Source organism: Thunnus thynnus, chromosome 1 (genome assembly GCF_963924715.1).
Source record: "Thunnus thynnus chromosome 1, fThuThy2.1, whole genome shotgun sequence".
Taxonomy (NCBI): domain Eukaryota; kingdom Metazoa; phylum Chordata; class Actinopteri; order Scombriformes; family Scombridae; genus Thunnus; species Thunnus thynnus.
In genome coordinates, this window is record NC_089517.1 from 28,188,442 (window position 1) to 28,202,359 (window position 13,918).

Here is a 13,918-nt window from a genome sequence, read left to right on the forward strand (position 1 = left end):
CCCATATGCCACTGCAATCATTCCTTCAGTCCATACTGACTGTAGAGGGGTCGCACCCTCACATGATTACACTGTAAGTGATGGGAAACCACAGCCCTCGTTCTGTGCAAAAGTTAATTGTAAAGTTCAGTTGAAGCTAATATGAAGCTTGAGAATTTAGCTTAATCAAGTCTTCTAAGAAAAATCTGGATCTATCCTCTGGGTTAGAAGTTGTTTTGATCTTGTTGAAGGTGCATTTTCAGACAGAACTACACATCTGTCTAAACTTCACAATTTCTACAGTGACCATATATTCATGATTCATCCCCCCTTTGATTGCCAATTGATGCTCACTTGTATTTGACTGTTGTTTGAAGTGAATGTAATTTAGAATTAGGGATTGTGAAAGGCTTGACAGACTTTCAAATTAATGAGGACTTGGCATTTGCTCCTTTTGTCTCACAAGAATGACTTTTTAATTTCCAAGGTGTACATTCAGCAGGGTCTAAAGAAACAGTGAACCAGGCATGAAGTTTGCTGAGGTGCTGCTTCATCAGAGTTCCCTCAGGCTGACTTTGTTTTTTTTCTTCTTTTCAGATTTTTTTTTTTTTTTTTGGTTCCAAGAACCCATTTTTCACAACTCACGAACCTATTTCCACTAGCCCTCTGTCCCTCATTCCTTCGCTGTAAGATTTAGAAGTCTTTGCAGACATTTGAGTTTTAGGGGACCAGTGGCTCCAATGCTCACAGTCAGAAGAAATAAAATGTCTTCAAGACTGGCATTTTCTTCCTTAAATCCCATGACATTTTTTCCAGTCCCCGAATGAGAGAATGAACGCTTCTCAGAGAGGGGCCAACCAAATAAACCCCTCTTTGGGCCTGGAGCCACTAATCTGTAATTTAATTTCAGGCGGGTGTCTGGGCCATGAGGACACACAGCAAGGTCAAGGGCTACTGTACAGAGAGATCTGCACATTTGGGCACAGCCTGGGGTTTGATCAACAGTCTCATCCAGCTTAGGAGGAGGACACAGTATGTGTGCCTGTTCGTGTGCATGTGCGTGCATTGGGTGTGTTGGGGAGGTATTTCTGCACTACTTATACAAGTCAGACTTGATGCAAGGTAGCTATTCCGAATATGACAGCAACAAACAATCACAGAGAAAATCCATTATTCAAAACAAGTAAAATGTTTGGGATGACTGAGCATCTGCAAACAGAGAGGGATTAGACCTAAAATAGGACTGCGTCTAACTGGGAACAATTCAACATGTCAGTGTTGATCTGCATGTAAATGAAATATTTGTATTACTTTGACCATAATTCATGTTTTACTCATTATGTAGAATAGTCTAGTCGGCAGATAAATCAACTAATGGAAAAGTGGAGGGATGAATTTGAGCAGCGTGGCTAATCCTGTGGGTGAAGAAATGTCTGTAATAAACTCGACCTTGTTCTGCCTGAATGAGCACAAAGAGGCCCTGGGAATGGGACCAATAATTACCAATGACCAGGCAGTTTCACCATGTCTCTTTAATGTAAATAGGCACTGGATTATCTGACACAAAATGTTTTGGCATTCATACATGGACTTATGGCAAAGGCACTTGCTCAAGTACCTAAAAATTGCAATAAAACAACCTGTACAGCCCCTAGCCTGGTTGCTGAGGAGATAAAACATTCCACGCCAGCAGTGGAAACAAGCTGAGATAGTCTGTGTTCATTAAAAACAATTTCTTACATATAAGGCTGTCAGGTCAGTGAGAAAATCAGGGTGTATCCCATGCACCATTTGCAGCTTGTTGGAGCTTAGCTGGCATTCAATTTCAATTCCCTCAAGTTACTGAATATAGGAGAGCGACACACTGACAGGTACAAGTTACTCCAGCGACAGACGCTAATTAGCAAGTGCAGGAGTAATGGGAAAGCCAAGCTCTCTCTCTGGCAGAGAGACAGCGATGGCAACTAAGGCAGGGTCATCTCTTTAAGTGTCTCACTTCCTATTAGACAGGAGATCTCTGGCACATGCCCCATCACAACCCATACAGAGTGATGTCAGGGACAAAGAAAGGATCCTGTCACATCCTGTAGTTTTCAAACAGAGCTTCTCTTTTGCATACTGCACAGAATACAACCCACTCAACTGCATTCACTCACCGCCGTGGCCCTCCATTGACAGAAAGGGAGGGAGGGCAATACAAAAATAATGACACATGATGTGTTTATGTGTTTTGGTTGAAACTCAAGGGAAAGTCTTAGAAAGAAGATGATGGACTCATCTTCTGCTCAGCGAGGCTTTGACATTCTGTAGGGGACGCTGGAAATAGTCTCCAGGTTGATGGATAGGTGGAGTGGGATTACCCGCCAGACTCATCTCCTACCCGCCGTCTGGCCCCGACTCCTGGAAAAAGACACAAAGACACAATACGTATAATGTCAGGCTGTTCACCGTGGGAGAGGTTATTAGCTTTGAAAAATAATGAAACACTGCAGGCTGGTCACAATCACCAACAGCTAACCCTATAACTACAGCAAGCAGAGGGGACTGCACTAATAAAAGTTGGCTTCACATGCAGATAACTATCATTATTATTATTGTAAGTGGGGCGGGGCGATATGGACAAAATCAAATATCACAATATATTTGACCAAATACCTCAATATCGATATTGTGATATTGTAGGGATAACTTTTGGTGCTTTCACAAAATATTTACGCAATGAGATTTCCGATAACATCATCAAATGAATAATCACCAGTAATGTAGATATAATGACTAAGTGGGTAAAGGCAAATAATAGACCAGCTAGAACAGAAAAGTCAGTGTAAGTTCAGAAAATCACATCACTTTACTGTAATACAGCCTTCAAAACCAGGAAAGGAAACTAAAAAGAAAAATCTAAGATGATATCTAGTCTCATATCATGATATCGATATAATATCAATATAGTGGTATTACCCAGCCTTGATTGTAAGTAGTTATAGCAAGGTGTGAGTAAAAAAAAAAACAAAAAAACATCCACAAAAAAAAGAAAAAGTAAAATGTGGAGAAAACAAATCCAAAGAAGATTTGGCATCATTAAATACAGGATGCCACAACCTTTTAAGTTTCTCTCCATTTCGACATCCTCCTTTCTGTATCACAAGTATCTTTCTGAACTTCTAATGCTTCTCTGCACTCGCAGCCCCCATGGACCACCTCACTTCTAGCGCAGCGAAAGAAATTGTTCTCCCTGCATCATTAAACAGTTTGAATTAACTTGGGTGAAATTTAATTATGTCACACATGAAGCTCTCTTACTCAAAGATTTTAAAAGCAATACAGTTGGCTATATGCTTGGAGGTTCAGCGTATAGATACATTATTCAAGTCAGTCAGCTAGATCTGCATGCAACTTGGACTCCTAAATGAAAAAAAGTGGACTTGCCCATTAGGGCAGATCTTTTAATTTCTGTTTCCTGGTAAGACATCCAACACAAATGCAGCGAGAGAGGCTAATAATCACACATGGCACACAAAATCCTGCTCATGCTCTGTGTTACATTAAGATCTTAGTTATATTGTCTAAACCCGTCATGGATCTCCTTTTGATTTAGATAGTGTAATTTGAATAGCTTTGACTCTGTGCACCCAGTAAGCAGATGTATGCTCATGTTTGAAGCACTTGCCATGTCTATCTTCATACTTCATCACAGGAAATACAAAAATAGTTCTGTTAGTAAGCTTCTCCTACATCCTCACTGACGCTCATTATCATTCCTTTATTTCATTTTACACACGACAGGCTGGTGTAATGTGGATAAAATCCTAAATGAAACCCTGAGGGCATTGCTAACAGCTTCAAAATGTCAAAGCAAAACTGATACAGTTTGCCATTCTAAATGATGGGAATCTTTGCAAATTGCAAAGCTCGCCACAAGGATATCTGTTTTACAGAGCAGTGCTGCATTTGAAAATACAGTCCGGCTTCCATTTGCTCCCTGTCAGAGGGTAATCCAACTTGCCAACTTATCCATCACCCAAATGAACACAACACAATTTTCACATATGCATTTTCTCATCAGATTCAAATTTAACCCTGCCTTTCCTGAGAGAAATTTAAGGACCTGTATTTGAAAGAGGAGTCATGCTAGCTGGTGAGTCTGGAGTTCAGGGGTGATATTAAAGGCCTCTACATTCACCAAGAACAGGGATGAACATGTACAGCAGAGTAATTTAGAATCTTACACACACACACACACACACACACACACACACACACACACACACACACACACAACCAAACAAACAAACAAAAAAAAACAGAGATGGCCACCCTAAGAGGATTTTTTTCTGGGATTGTTAACACTGGCAATCAAAAAGTAAACTCCAACTTCAGTGTTTAACAAGCAGCTTCTCTCTGTCTGAGAATCCAAAGCAGCCATGGCAGGGCAGAACCATTCCTCCACTGCAGCACCTGAGACACAAGCTGATGGACAGATTCATTTACAGCACGTCCACGAGATTGCACACTAATTTACTTGGGCTATCAGAGATTGTTCACGTGAAAGATACAGCAGCACAGTGGATTCAATCTAATGAACCCTTGTAAATCCACAATGTGCCCATTTCTTTTCTCATTTACATTGAAATGTAAGTGTCATATTTCATTCTCTCAGTTGGTAACTTCCTTTTCTTTTATTTACATATTTATGGTGCATCATACCAAAAAAACAGCAGGCCTGCTGCTTTTTGACACCAACAGAAACAACAACAATCAGAGCAACTATCAAAGACAAACACCAGGCATGGGACTATGAAAGTAAAGGCTGGAGAAGAATTTGGGATAATGAGGCAGCAGCTAAACCTTGGTGATACTGTACTTAAAGATCATTACCAGATGATCAAATGCACCATGACAATTTCACTGTGCGAGAAGGGATAATCATGAACTATAATCTATACGACTCAAAGAGGATATACAGATCTGCTTTTATGGATAGATTTACATTTTAATAAATGCCTTACATGCCTCGATATATAGTAGAGGGCTGCATTGGAAATAGGATCCAGTGGGAACTGCTGAACACAAATGGTAGGGTGTGGGATATATTTAAATAGCAGTTAATATCATCAGCGTGGGAAGAAATATAAGAGAGTATTATTATTAAGCTTAACCATGCATGTAAATGCATTGCCTTAAAGTAAACTGTATGGTGTATGCCTCCAAATATATATATATATATATATATATACATATATACATATATATATATATAAAAGTCATTTACATAAACGTCAGTGACATTATAAATCACCATACCTGATTTAAAGCTGATCAGTGAATAAAAACATTACTGTTAGACATGAAGTCTGACATTAGAGCACCTGGATTGTATAATGTTGCTAAGAGAGATTAAGTATCAGAGAAACTTTTAATAATGCAAATTTTCTGTTAATGTCTTCAAAAGCTGGATAATTAAAGGAATAGTTTGACATTTTGGGAAATACACTCACTCACCTTCTTACTGACAGTTAGATGAGAACATTGATGCCACTCTTATGTCTGTACAATAAATATTAAGTTAACACCAGCAGCCAGATAGCCTGTACTGGCTAGACTGTAAACAGGGGGAAAAAACTAGCCTGGCTCTGTGCCAAGATAACAAAATTTGCCTTCCAGCACCTTTAAATCTCACTAATAAACACCTCATATTTAATTTGTGTAAAGTGTTTTAGTTTTACGAATAGTTACATGCTGGACCATTTCTTGGCTGGCAAAGTCACTTCCTGGAGTCTCTGCTGCTTGCTTGGAAACCTCCAGGGAGTTGCTGCTCCCAGTCAAGAAATGGTCTGTAAAACCACAAGATGTCGTTTTTACACTGGTATCTATAAAACGAGATATAACATGTCAATAAGAGAGCTTTAGAGGCACTGGTAGGCACATTTTGTCACCTTTGGACAGAGGCAGACTAACTGTTTCTCTGTTTCCAGTATTTGTGCTAAACTAAGCTAACTGGCTGCTGGCGGTAGTGCCATTTACCAAACAGACACGAGAGTGGTGTCAATCTTGTCATTAGTTCTCTGCATAAAAGGAAACAAACACATTTCCTTAATTGTTGAACTGTTTTTTTAAATGTTAGCTTTAGCATGTCTTTAGATAGCATTAATTATGGTTACAAGTGTCTTATTGTACCTGCAGGATGGGGCAGGCAGTGACATAAAAAATACGTGTTGCAGAAATGTTTAGAATCTCTGCAGGAGCTGCCTGGGCAGGACTGAAAAAAACCCAAAACAAAACAAAAAAACAGTCCTGTGCAGACATCTATGTCATTGGTAATTCAGATAGGTCACAAAGTATATGAATTATCACTATGAATGAGCAGTAATGCAGCAGGGCTGGCTACAGGCCTCTCCACTGAGTCCCAATAACAATGAGCTAGAGTGAGGTGTCTGACAGGTCATTCTGTCACCACTTCACGATTATCCCAAACTCAGCAGCAAAATCCTACACCTTTATCAGCTCTTTTTCTATGCTCAAGGTACCCCACCCTTGACCTCTATCCAAAAGCAGCCTGCAGCCCCCCTGGTGTTAATTATAAGAACCCCACCCCCCTCCCTGAAGCCTGGGTGGGACATGGAAATGCATTAATCTTGATTCTTCACTTCAGTCTAAAGGATCGTTTGAAGAGACTCCTGTGGTGAGCCCCAGAGGCGAGGTGACAGGAGCGAGGTACCAGGAGAAAGGTTCATTCTGTGCTCACACTGGGATGTCTGCCACATCAATGGGCAAGTAAATAATTTACCCTATACCACTTACATATTCTCACTATTAATCTAGCTGAACATTTAGAATCACAGTATGACATGTCAAGTGATCGTCTTCCACCTGTGTTGTGATTTATTTGTTTCCTGATGCAGCATGAAGGTGACTGTCAACCTGAGCAGAGCTGAGAGAAGGCTGAAGCACTGTGACATGTTTACATCAGTGGGTTTACATTCAGCACCATTTCATCGCACACTTTAGCCTTTCATGGTTATGCACAGAGGTCAATGCGGCACTTTGCAGTGACAGCAAAATGACCGTAGTAGACGCAGTTTAGCCATTTTCTTTGGCAACATTTATGCTTTGTTTTTTTTTTTTGTTTTGTTTTTTTCGATAATGTAGAGTATGTAGAGATGTTTCATGATGTGTAAATATATTATCCTCTCTCCCTTCTCTCTGCACCTAGCTGTCACAGACTGTAAAATGGAGGAATGGAAATGACAAAGATAATCAGGAAATTGCTTTAAAAAAACCACTGGGAGACAGCAATGAAAAAATTGATATAAAGTGGCCTGGATGTACAGGTAATTTGAGATAATGTCCAACCAGAGCAAATGATAGTGAGATTGGGTTATCATTTTCTGACTGGTTATGTAAAATATTATTAGGTTGAATATTCACCGACTGCGCCAACAAAATCTGACATTTTAGTTGAAAGAAGAAACAAAACTTTCCAAAATGCTCAAGTCACTCAAGTGCTTTTCAATAGCATCATTTCTGTGCACTTTTAGAATGACTCGTTTGTTTGATCATGGTCCTCCTTATCTCATTGATTCATCTACTTCTACAGTTCTAACTGTTATTTAGCGTGCAGAGACGTGCATATTTAAGGTCCCTCTATATGAGCATGTGCAAGTTCTCCTGCAGTTTCACGATAATGTGTGCACACTTCAGAAAGCTGCACATAAAAGTCATCTTGCCGCTCAATAGGTGACATGTTTTGCATATTGCCATCACGGCGGGGGGCCTGTTCAGTATTTAGGTTTCTGCCATCTGTAAATTCTCTAGCGCTCAACATATTCTCTTTGATAGCCATCCTTTGAAAACAATAGGCGGGGATTCCTTTAAAAATACCAGCCCCTACTTGTGACAACACTAATCTGGGTTTAAGAACTGTATGCAAGGCATTGTTGGTTGCTGTCAAAGGAAGCTTTTGAATATACAGAGTTCCTTGAGGGAGACTCACACATCATGTTGCCAACAAGAATAACAGCAGAGAAAGTTAGATTTGACGACTGAGAAATAGTACTTTTACATCCATGAGTAGCGCTTCCGACATGTTTGGCAGGTAGGGAGATGGACAGTGGGCACCCTGAGTAAGGGATATTAAGTGATGCCAACATGCTATGACAAAGGCCATGGCCGAGTGACCGCATGCAAAGCAAACCATGTCATCACCATGGAGCTCTCAATTGCCGACAACAACAATGCAAAACAATCTGCTGCATTAACTCCACAGTGAGGTCGCAGATATTGCTGGGTGTACTTGCTTCTGCATTTAACATTCAACAGTATTACAGGTTATCATGGAGGCTATAGATCCACTGCAGCCTTTTGCTTATTATATTTCAGTTTTCATTACTCTGAGGCCTCTTACAATAGCTTCAGAGAGTATATATTTGTGTGTGCAGATAATATCAATTTTCATTATTGGGATAATCACTTTTATAAAGTAGAAACAACACTTTATTTTGTTTGTTACTAACCCTTTTCACTATGCTTTTTTATCATCTATACATTGACAGCATATGTCAGCATCACAATGTCCCAGCGGTCTGTTTCCAAGCATGCACTTCCTTTTGTGTGTATTTTTCAACATCATCACACCGTTGATCTTGTACACAGTCTCTCATCTGCATTATGAGTAATCTATGGTAGTTAATTGAGCCCAGAGGCAGTTGGTTTCAATGAAGGCTCCTGTGCTTTTCTAGCAAAAACAGGAGAAAAAGAGCTCTCTGGAGAAGGCAGCTCTCTGTCAAGAGGCAAACAGAGCAGAACTCCTGCCGTGTTCATTAGCTGTCATTGATCAGCGATTCAGTCGCTGTGCTACTCCTACCACAGCTCGCATATTACCGGTTTCATGTCCTAAAAATTAATATAAAAGTAAGAAAGTGGAGCCAGCACAGCATTTTCCTCGTGATATTTTATTTTTCACTGCGGTATTTTGATGCGAATGGGCGTTTGCCAAGGTTTTCAATGGTAGGCAGATATTGCTACGCAGCACACTTGTCCATTCCACAGTTTTCCGGTATCAATATGAGCTACTGTATTCGGTTATTGGCTTCCCTCAGTGGCTATCATCGCAGCAGCCTATTCCATCACAGGAGATGTACTGTAGAATGAGGCTGCAAGGTATAAAAATGCTGATAAATGGCTGAGACAAAAGCATAAATAATGCAGAGATCAGAGATACCGGGATAGTGAGTCAAACTCCACTTCGAGACACCCTACACCTCCCTGGAGAGAGTCCAACGCAAGTGTCCTGTCTGACATCATCAGTATCTGCCGGGGCTTACCTGCCACATACAGCAGAGAGAGACTGGAGGAGCTCCCCTCCGTGTCTCCTAGTCCCTCACTCCTCTTCCTACCAACTAAATCTAATCATCAGAGAGCTCAAACAACACGCTGCCTGTTCATCCCATCTACTACATCTGGCTGCAGCAGGCTTTTAAAATACTATTAGAATAGTTTTTTCCCTATTATTTCCCTTTTATCTCTTCCCCATCCTTTTAAGAAAGGACTCCCCATATACTATCTGTACTTAAAAAACCATGACAGAGTAAACCCTCAGCTATTGCAGCGAAAAACTATAACAATGAGATATATTCTAAGCATGACAGTCCAGAGTTTAAGTGAATATATAGGGGTGAATTAAATCAATATTTCTCAACTCTGCTGAAGGAGCGGGGAAAGGGCCATTATGTAGCACTAATTGCACCTATAGGGCCTATCTTAAAAAAAAAAGAAGAAAAAAAAAGTAATCTGCTTTCTCATTGGAATTCATAGAAAGTCCTCAGGTAGATGACCGGGACCGTCCATGCTGCTCCTCATTTCACTCAGTTTTTCTTTATTCCCTTCATGTCTGCCTTTGAATATTTATTCTCTTCTCATTTGCAGCCATCTCTGACTAGGCCAAGGTTCTGCACAATGCCATTCCTTATTGCTCCTTTACACATAAAAAAGACGAAAAAAGGCTTTTAAAGGATCAATGCATATTATGAACACAGGTCTAGAAATGCAGAATTTCACCTGGAAAGTTGTATAGTTTCTTTTGACTGAGATATCAATTTTTATGCCAGTAGAGGCTGTGCGATGTGATGCATTTGACTCCACCGCCCAAAGAATGATAATACTGATATTCAGCATTTATTCAAGTGTAGCTGGAACCAGCATTATATGAACACTACGGTTACATGACTATCAGTGAGGACAGCACTGACAGATACAAAGTGGGAATTGACGATTAAAAAGCAAGATAACTTTCATTCAGTTCGCTAGAACACAGATTGTGGATTTTGAACTCATTTATGATTTTAGGCTAAGGAGTTACGTCTACAACAAATCACCTCACTATGTACGTAAAGGTGAAGATATACATCAAAAAAATGCAAAACCCTTGATTTACTGCTTGCTTACAGAATTTTGTGAGTGAGAGCCACCTTCTGAAAACTTCTCAGCCTTAAATGAACACCTCTACGGTCTAAGTTTCCAGAACCAAGTAAGTAATATTTATGATGAAACACTGCAAGGCTGAGCCGCTTACAATGGCTACAAAGCAGTGTGCAAAATATTGAGTGTGCTGCAGATAGCTATTTACTATGTTATCTGTGCTTGGCTGAAAGTAATGAAACAATAAAAGTTTGAGTGGATAAACATAAGTCACGAATGAACACATGTATCGATAAGGCAAAGGTTTATGAAAACAAAGTGCCCTCTGACTCTGAAATGAGTTAATTAAATGCAGAGCCTTGCTTTATTAAATAAGATATGCTGCACTCTGCATAAATGCATTAATCGATAGCAAAACTGCCACACAAATATTAGAATAATTGATCGAGGATGATTCAGCAGTGGAGAGGTCTAGGGGCTTGCAGGATATTACCTAGCAATAACAGTCTCGGTGAAGGTCAGTGGATACTACAGTAATGACAAATGTCCTCTCTTTGACTTCTACTGGCCAGACTTTATTTTGGCTAGTTACAGGAAATTACTTTTTGCACCTTCCATCATTTTCTACTTACTCTGCATGCTGCAGCTTTATGGCAATGACGAATCAGGGTATAATAAAAACAAGCTGTAACTGTCCAACCTTGTAATAAAACGTATTCACACAACTGACACCAAACTGCTGGTTATTAAAGTAAGAGTTAGGGGCACAGTGAAGAACATATATGGTGTAGGTCCATACTGTATGCTAATGTGAGATCGTAGTGAAGTAAGCATGACTCACAGACAGCGGTATGAAGCACTATCATCCAGTCTATTTTTCTCCACCTCCTCCGCAATAAATGTGTGCATCTACTGTCCAGACATGCACAGACACAGACACCAAATACACGCATTATAAATCTGTTGTGCGTGTTGGCTACTACTAACTCCTAAACATATCATTTACAGGGTTCCCTTATTAGCAGAATAAATTCTGAACAGCAGGAAATATTCACCATAATCAAACTGTCTCATTTTCTGACAAAAGACAGACCAACTCAATGTGCTGTTATCAGTCTAGCACCATAGTGACAAACCCCCCCCCCCCCCCCCCAATGTCTGTCAAATCAAAATTGATGGAGTGCCTCTAAAATGTCTCCAAAAATATCAGCATTCAATGTCAAAACATCTATGTCACAACAAAGGGAAAATATATTTTTTTCCACCTCTGAAAACAAAAATGTCCTCTGCCGTTACAACTTGTGTCCTTTGTTGGTTACAGTACAGTGGCTTTCCCAGAATAGCTCCAATGTTCAGGGCTTTCCTGGTCCATAGAGATTCATGTGTTAGGTCCAGGGAGGGAGATGGAGCTTAACACAGGCTGGTCATGGTTGAGTGAATGTGGGGCCAGTCCTGGGAGTGTCCCATTCCTCTCCCTAAGGGCCACAGGGTCTAACATTGCCAGCGCCCTGGCTCCCGTCACTATCAGAAATGCCTGCCTGCCTACCACTGCATTACTGCTGCTGTCCCTGGTACAGGTCACTCTGCTACTAGACTGGAGTCGTTACAAAGAGGGAATACAAACATACAGTCATCTCTCAGTCTGATACAAGTGGGCAACTGGGAAAAAAATGACAAAACAAAAAGTCACTAGCATCCTCACTCTCTGAGAAACAACTAGTTACTCAGTGCTCAAACATAACCAAGAGAAAGCTGTTTTTGCAACTTCAGACTGAGGAAGTACTACGGAAATGTCAACACAAGTATAATACAATAACATAACAGACCCTGGAGACTTCAACAAAGTATTAGTTGAGCATTAATAGAATAACAAAGTCAAAAAGTATAAATATCCTGGTCCCCAAAGAACTACTTAAAGTGTACTTCAATCAGTAGTGCAGTAATGTACCAAGAACTGAAACTGACCAGTAATGGTAGAGTATATTTGAGAAGAATCACCACATAACACTAATACTGAGTGGCTAATATTGTAGATGTTTCCAAACTGCTGTTCTGCATTGGCCTCAACCCCGTCAGTCAGATTATCACATAGAGCAAATATGGGAATAGTTTACGCTATTAGTAACGTGACGTCATCCATCTCCTTGAAATGGATGTATATAAATAATGGCTGAGACACTGACTCACTGATCCACATTGGATCTACAGCCATGACATCTGGATGTCTTCTGGTCTGGAAAAGTGTGGGTGCATTGCAGCAAAGAGAGGGAGGACTGACCAATCTACACCACAGAGGGGCCTCTCATGGGTGAGTCAATCCATACCAAATGCACCACTTCCGCCTCCTCATGTGTCCAGTGGGAGGCAACATACAGAGAATGAGATGTATTGAAATCAGGAGTAAGAAAGCATGGAAGCATCTTTGATAGGGCAATTCCAGGCAATGTCTCCATAATACCCACAGGAGGAATAGCTCCCAGTGATCCCTCCATCTATCCCTGTAATTTCCTTACTGAGTCCATGTCATGGGGCGGTACTGATGAGGTCCCTCTCAGTCTGGCCACATCATTTCCTGGATTACATAACAATTCTCCACATGTCCTACAGGGAGAATCCAGTTACTAATCTGTTTGTCTATGTTCCCAGTTATCAGCACTTCCCTCTGCCAGGTGGTTCATCTGGGTCATCTACTAATCCGGAACAGACCACAGTTCAAAACAGTTACAGTACTGTTATCCATAAATCATACATCACCTTTGTCCATAGCCATTTCTTTTATATAAGCATGTTATATTTTAATTTTTGTGCACATCATGCTATAAATATGCGCTTTGTGCTGCCATTCTGTGAGACATGCTCTTTGCTAATTATGTGATTATAGACTGATAAAAATACAAAAAAAACATCTCCACCTTCTCCACCTTTTTTTCCTTCAATATTAGGTATATCTGAATGATGTTTTCTTCTATAAATACAGGTAATGTTCAAGATTGGCCTCACATCCAAAAAAAAAAAAAAAGAAAAGAAAAACAGTGACACATGGCTTTAATGTAGCGAAATGATCCTATTAACCTCATTCTGTAAGGCTTGTTATTGTAAACATCAAAATGGTCTGCTGCAGCTTCCTCACAGCATAAAGTTGGCAGACTGAAAACTTCATGAGGGCAACAGTGAATATGCATAGTTTTCCAACAGAGAAAGAGAGACAGACGAGCTGTATGACTCACACTTAACTAAATGTTTACCATTAATCAGACCTTTACGGTGGCCAGGAAATTTTTTGTTTGCATGCCAGACAAAATGAAATAGATTTGTCATATCAGCCGGTGACCCTGTGATTCCTAAAATCAAAATGTCAAGACTTCTCATATTCCCGTCTGTCTGCTGAATTAATGCAGCCTAGCCTCATTACAGCAGCACTTACCCATGGCCTCCAGAGACACTGTGTCCTCCAGAGGTTTACTGCTGAGAATACCAGCCAATTGTGATAAGGAGCAAAAAAAAAAAAAAAAAAAAAGTGTGACAC

The 13,918-nt window shown here is 40.2% G+C and overlaps 1 protein-coding gene across 3 annotated transcripts in view; it reads right to left on the reverse strand.

The window, feature by feature from the left end:
* Nucleotides 1-553: 553 nt before the first annotated feature.
* cd276 (CD276 molecule) overlaps nt 554-13,918 on the reverse strand; it is a 67,395-nt gene continuing 54,030 nt past the window's right edge. For all 3 annotated transcript variants that reach the window (XR_010928919.1, XM_067594189.1, XM_067594200.1), the window contains one exon: nt 554-2,379. The gene's annotated coding sequence lies outside the window, so the exon portion shown is untranslated. The remainder of the gene's footprint in view (nt 2,380-13,918) is intronic.